Below are 7,121 nucleotides of genomic sequence, written 5' to 3'. Positions count from 1 at the left end.
CAGCCATTCTCCGACCCGGCGGGGGGTCGGAGAATGACGCCCAAGAATTTCCTTAAGAATGACTGATTATGAGAAGAATTTCAGCATTCCGAGATGCTTGAGGCATCCGTGAGAATTACTTTCAAAGCCTTTGTTGAAATTACGTTTATTTAGCATGTTACTACTTTTTGTAGCTTTTCTGGAATTATTTTTATTTAGAAGCTATTTTCTTTTTCTTACCCATATCTCAAATGTATTTAGTGAATTATTGAAAATAAAGAGTGCTTGGATACCTCTGAGTACCTTATCCTGAGCAGAGATAAGAGGATCTTTCAGTTTGATTGTTGTCCATGTCTGCAGGGGGTTCCTATGCTGGTATGGTGGGAGCCCGAAACCTCATTTTGAGATCAGGGCAGCCTTTAGAGTGGGCACCACAATCTCTGAGGAGCCGATCTTCCCAGCAAATTCTCCATGGCAGAAAAAGATTCAAAGTTTGGGATTTATCAGTGAGAACCTCCACAAGCCTCCAGAAAAACAACTAAGAGCGAAATGCCATAGATAAATCTAGAAGTTTTTGAATTTGACATTCCTCAAATTCAATTGGATAATGAGGAAGTAATAAGAAATTGGAATAAATTATTGAGTTACCTTCCGAAGGAAAATCAAAATGACCAAAAAGAGTTAATACAGTCATATAGAGCTGTCTGTGTGAATAAATTGGAAATACAAATGTAATTGTGCATGAAGTAGATGGAGGAAATACTATTCCAATTAAAAACATCCATACAGGCTCAATCTACTAAAGTTAACACAGGTACTAAAGGCATTTCTGGACTAAAAAGTACAGTGACGACGTGGTGGTGTTGAGTCAAATGTGGAAGGAGCATTTGGAACATTTAAAGGAATTATTCAATTGACTACAGGAAGTTGGATTGAGAGTAAATTTGGCTAAATGTGCATTCGTAAAAGCTCAAGTCACATTAATCTAAAGTATTCTTAAACAAAAACAATGTTTACATAGATACAGGGAACATACAGCCAAGGAGGCCATTCGGTCCATCGGGTCTGCATCGACCCACTTCCACCCTATCCCCATAAGGCCATAACCTCTCCTGACCTTTTTGGACACTAAGGGCAATTTAGCATGGCCAATCCACCTAACCTGCACGTCCTAGGACTGTGGGAGGAAACCGGAGCACCTGGAGGAAACCCACGCAGACACGGTGAGAACATGCGGACTCCGCATAGACAGTGACCCAGCGGAGAATCAAACCTGGGACCCTGGCGCTGTGAAGCCACAGTGCTAGCCACATGTGCTACTGTGCTGTTCCATCACATCTTATCAACTACCAACACTGATACCCTCCACCCCCAAAGATACAGTACTCTATAGGTAACCCTTAGTAACTTTCCGAACAACATCCATCAGTCAAAGACCCTTTTTAACAAAGACAGCAGGTTTGCATTCCTTACAGAAACAGGTATTATTTTGAAATCATCAACTGATCTGGAGACATTCTTTAGCAGAGAGAGAGAGACAAAAATAAACCTCCTTGGTTTGAATAAAGCTCTCCAACTGAAAACAAAACTAAAACTCAGAGCCTAAAACAGCTTCTACCTCAAAATGAAAGTCAAAAACAGAGCCAGAGCCCAGTTACACCCATACAATGACATCACTGCAGCCACTTGAGAAGACAAACATTTCTTAAAGTGACATTCCTACGACATTACAATCAGGAGGACAACCTGAAAACTGGGCCATGTCTCGGAAGATTCGCAAGCTACTCAACAGAGTCAAAGTCGGAACAGATGATGCCGAATCCTGTGCAAGCTGGAAGAGAGCCAGAGGTATGAGCAAGGCCACAGGGATTGGTGAAACCACCACAATTCTTACCCCGGGGAACCAGAGATGAAAACAGAGATTTCTGCGCGACTAATATAAATGGTATTTATTGAGTAAGAGACTTGGTGTCGATGCAGCGTAAAACATTAATGTCAAATTGTAAATGTATCATCCACATCATCTGTGACAAAAGATCAAAGTCTTTTTAGTGGATGGGGAGATCAAAGAGGAAAACAAAAAATGCCGCAAAAACGCAGCATACCGCCAGGTTTACTTGGACTGCTTGGCGGTCACCCATTTCCCTTCTGCCTCCAGGCTCCTAAGCTGCAGTGTAAGCAGCTGTCTGAATGTGCTATCAATGTAGCTCTCAGCTTCATGAATGTGCCACAGTGACTCCAGCCACTGTTTGAATTCCGAATCTCAGAGCTGAAGGTTCTGCAGCTGCTGACATTTCTTTAACATGGGATCATCTCGGACACCAGGAGCTTCCACAACCTCCCACATAACACAAGACACGGATTCCACCTGACTGAGCTGTTCTCTCATGGCTTCAATTTGCTTCCCTTCCATTAACTTTGCTTTACTTTGATTCACTTATTCAACATTATTTTACCTGGCCTTGTATTAACTTTATTTCCCAATTGTTTGTGTTTCTTTCTCCATTTACAAAAAATTCTCAGCCACTTGGTGACCATCCCCAACAGCATTTTATCACAACCAATGAACTTATGTTTTTCTTGTGATGTTAGGTGCTGATTGCTTGTCTCAGTATCTTCCTCTCACTCTCTAGATCTTGCTGACTGCCTGTTTAAGCTCCTCCATCCGTATTCTCTTCTAGCAGTCGTTATGATCAAATATGTACGGCTTGGGAGGGCAGTGGAAACGGATCCTCTTAGTATCCTACTAGTTACAGCCTTCAAACCCCAAATTATTCCTCTTCCATTTCTTCCTGGCTCCATTAACGAATCTTCAAACTTTGATGGTTTGATTGCAATCGCATGAGCCCTTATTATATATATTAACCTGTTGGTAGCACCTTGTTGAACACTTTTTGAGAATCCAAACACACAACATCCTCGTTCCTACTTATCTATGCTGCACGAGACAGCCTCAAAACCTCTGAATAAGTTGGCGAACCAAGATTTCTCTTACACAAATCCCTACTGTGGCTGCCAAATCATATTATGACACTTTAAGTTCTTTGTTACCAAGACCCTCGTATTCCAACATGTTTGCCCATGATCTGAAACTTCAACATGATGCTAAAAATGCCTGTCCTATACTCCCATTCCAACATTTTTTGTCAAAACATTTTGAGTGACTATGAAGTGGATACTTTATTAACAATGAAAGCTCTTCAGACAAATATTCCTGCTAAAGACTGGAAATGTTGCAGTGTCCCAAATGGCCTGTATTTCAATTGTGGCACTTTAAACCTCAGCACCACCTGAAATGGTCACCAACAGTTGGCAGGACTTAAATGGGTGCAGGCTTCAGAGTGACATCACATTTGAGGGGGTCAGGTAACCTGGCATCACAATGGGAACCATGACGACCCAGTTAAGTGATGCAATCTACTGTGGATATATAAAACCACAACGAAAGGCACATCTGTGTTCATTCAGTAAACTTCATTACGAGGATCCTGTGTGAAAATAGCATCAGAGACATAAAATGAAACTCCTGCATTTATTTTCAGCTGCTATTGAGGAGTTGGTTGTGAACACTGAGGAGAGATCACAAATATACAAGATCGAAGAGGGGATCGTTTCAGTCGAAGACCATGAGCGACAGGCAGCTCTGTGTACCATCTTGGAGCTGGTAAAATCTCACTCCATGAGCAGAAGAATGCCTCAGAAGATCATGGGGACATTGCTTGGAGGAGGACTGAGGCGTTTGATAAGGTTCCCCACAGTAGGCTACTGCAGAAAATACGGAAGCACGGGTTTCAGGGAGATTTAGCAGTTTGGGTCAGAAATTGGCTAGCTGGAAGAAAACAAAGGTTGGTGGTTGATGGGAAGTGTTCAGACTGGAGTCCAGTTTCTAGTGGTGTACCACAAGGATCTGTTTTGGGGCCACTGCTGTTTGTCATTTTTATAAATGACCTGGAGAGGACGGTGTAGAAGGATGGGTGAGTAAATTTGCAGATGACACTAAAGTCGGTGGAGTTGTGGACAGTGCGGAAGGATGTTACAAGTTACAGAGGGACATAGATAAGCTGCAGTGCTGGGTTGAGAGGTGGCAAATGGAGTTTAATGCAGAAAAGTGTGAGGTGATTCATTTTGGAAGGAATAACAGGAAGACAGAGTACTGGGCTAATGGTAAGATTCTTGGCAGTGTGGATGAGCAGAGAGATCTCGGTGTCCATGTACATAGATCCCTGAAAGTTGCCACAGGTTGAGAGGGTTGTTAAGAAGGCGTACGGTGTGTTAGCTTTTATTGGTAGAGGGATTGAGTTTCGGAGCCATGAGGTCATGTTGCAGCTGTACAAAACTCTGGTGCGGCCGCATTTGGAGTATTGCATGCAATGTTGGTCGCCGCATTATAGGAAGGATGTGGAAACATTGGAAAGGGTGCAGAGGAGATTTACCAGAATGTTGCCTGGTATGGAGGGAAGATGTTATGAGGAAAGGCTGAGGGACTTGAGGCTGTTTTTGTTAGAGAGAAGAAGGTTAAGAGGTGACTTAATTGAGGCATACAAGATGATCAGAGGATTAGATAGGGTGGATAGTGAGGGTCTTTTTCCTCAGATGGTGATGTCTAGCATGAGGGGACATAGCTTTAAATTGAGGGGAGATAGATATAAGACAGATGTCAGAGGTAGGTTCTTTACTCAGAGAGTAGTAAGGGCGTGGAGTGCCCTGCCTGCAACAGTAGTGGACTCGCCAACACTAAGGGCATTCAAATGGTCATTGGATAGACATATGGACGATAAGGGAATAATGTAGATGGGCTTTAGAGTGGTTTCACAGGTAGTCGCAACATCGAGGGCCGAAGGGCCTGTACTGCGCTGTAATGTTCTATGTTCTATGTTCTATGACTGCTTCCGCGCTGCGCAGACCATTCTCTTGCTGTTTGACAGACTGCCTTGGACACCATTTACAGACTGCTTACCATCCAGCTGTCTGATCAAGGTTTAAGTCTGGAACAGCAAGAGGAGACGATCGGGGTTCTGGAAACTCTACCACATGAAACACTGAACCCCGATGCACAATGTCAGCAGGTGGTGGAAGTAGTTTCCAAGTCCGTGCCCCATGATCAGCTGGACACCCTGTTGCTCATGGTCTTCGACAACTTGGCTGATGAACATCAGAGTTGTGCCAATATGGCTGCACAGTTGGTCGAGACGATCTTGACAAATCGTCATCAAGAACTTCAGGACAAGGTATCACAGATGTTTGATGTGCCGGGGGTTCATTTTCTGTTCATTCCATACCAGGAGGTCAAACGGCGAGTTTTGCGAGGTATAACAATTTTGACCTCACACAGCTCAACAGCAGCTGTGAGCCACCAGCTCACCTGTCACATCCCTGGGGAGGAGTTTATCAAGGATGTGAGGAGAGCAGCGTCTGAGGACACAGACTGCGCAGTGAGTACCAGAAAACATCTGGTGAACTCACTTCAGAGAAAACCTTGTCCTATCAGTGGGAACGTGTATTCGACTAGTACTTCACTGGTTGCCATCGCTGGACTGTACGATATTATAACTCAGCCTGAGATGGAAGCGGTGAGTACATTGTTCCCACTGATATTCAAAGGCCTTCTTGTATCTCTAACCAGTTATATAAATTTCTCTCTTGATCCATCAGATGAGAGAGGTTTCACAGCTGAGTTTGATTCATAGATTAGGGCAGCACGGTAGCATTGTGGATAGCACAATTGCTTCACAGCTCCAGGGTCCCAGGTTCGATTCCCGGCTTGGGTCGCTGTCTGTGCGGAGTCTGCACACCCTCCCCGTGTGTGCGTGGGTTTCCTCCGGGTGCTCCGGTTTCCTCCCACAGTCCAAAGATGTGCAGGTTAGGTGGGTTGGCCATGATAAATTGCCCTTAGTGACCAAAATTGCCCTTCGTGTTGGGTGCTGTTGCTGGGTTGTGGGGATAGGGTGGAGGTGTTGACCTTGGGTAGGGTGCTCTTTACAGGAGCCGGTGCAGACTCGATGGGCCGGGTGGCCTCATTCTGCACTGTAAATTCTATGATAATCTACAAGCAGGCTTTTGAATGAAAATTGTGTGAGGTCACTAAAGGCTCTGTTTGATCAACCAGGTCAAAGTGACATCTGTGGAGAGATGGTGGAAAATGGAGGATGGCACGAGATGGTAGCGGTTACTTGTGATAAGGGCGTTGTTCTGCTGACCAGGGCAATGACAGCACATACAAGCTGTTATCTTGGTCACATTGTTGGCCAAATCTTTGGGCTTCAAGACTATCAGGCAGTTCCAGTGATCACCTTTCTTGGAGAACTCCTAAAAGCTCTGTATCTTTCAGTGCTGGGTTTCAGAGACACTGTGGTCAACACCGTGGTGAGATTCCTGTGGTATTACTCCTCACCTGTTACCCAGTTTCTCTATGTCAAAGCACTGGAAAATCTGAATTTTGGAGCGCGACGACGGTCTTGGAGTGTGACAGAATGGTTGGTGGGCTTGTTGGGGATGCAAGGTGACCCCGTCTTAACATTTGGGGTGTTGTCATGCCTGCAAAAGAACATTATTGAAGCACCAGCAGAGACAATGCAGCCCTTTTTAGATGCAATCCTCACCAGGATTCAGCCGCTCTTTGGGGCAGAGAGCGAGCAAGTCCAGGCGGCAGCTTTCAAAATGTTGGGGGTCTTGACCAAGTTTGTGGGCTCCAGTAACTGACAGCAGCAGATCCATGCCAACCTGGTGCGTATGTTGCTGCACTTGGGTGGCAAGAGTGAGGAGGTCATCAACTCTTGTGCTTTTACACTCTGCACAAGCTTCTCACTCATTGGATCTGCAAAGGCTTGCTCCCTACTTGAAAAGTATGCGGAGGAGCCGTGCTGGACTTACCTCGATTTTCTGAGGCGCGCATCACGCCAACTTGTTCAGGATTTTCCCAGCATGGTGAATTTATATGCCATGCAGTGTGCCTCATTTCACAACCATGCCCATCTCCGTGATCAAGCACTGGCCTTGTCAACCTTCCTCGTGAAGCGTACAGACCGCTTTGGACTCGCCGATGCTTCTCCTGGTGGAAAGGATTTATTACAAATTGCTGCTGTCCGGCACCAATTGAACCCTCAGTACAACAGCCTGTGATACTGTCCTGAACCTGAGTGATA

This window comes from Scyliorhinus torazame, chromosome 1 (assembly GCF_047496885.1).
Source record: "Scyliorhinus torazame isolate Kashiwa2021f chromosome 1, sScyTor2.1, whole genome shotgun sequence".
Taxonomy (NCBI): Eukaryota; Metazoa; Chordata; class Chondrichthyes; order Carcharhiniformes; family Scyliorhinidae; genus Scyliorhinus; species Scyliorhinus torazame.
This window is presented reverse-complemented; position numbering follows the sequence as displayed.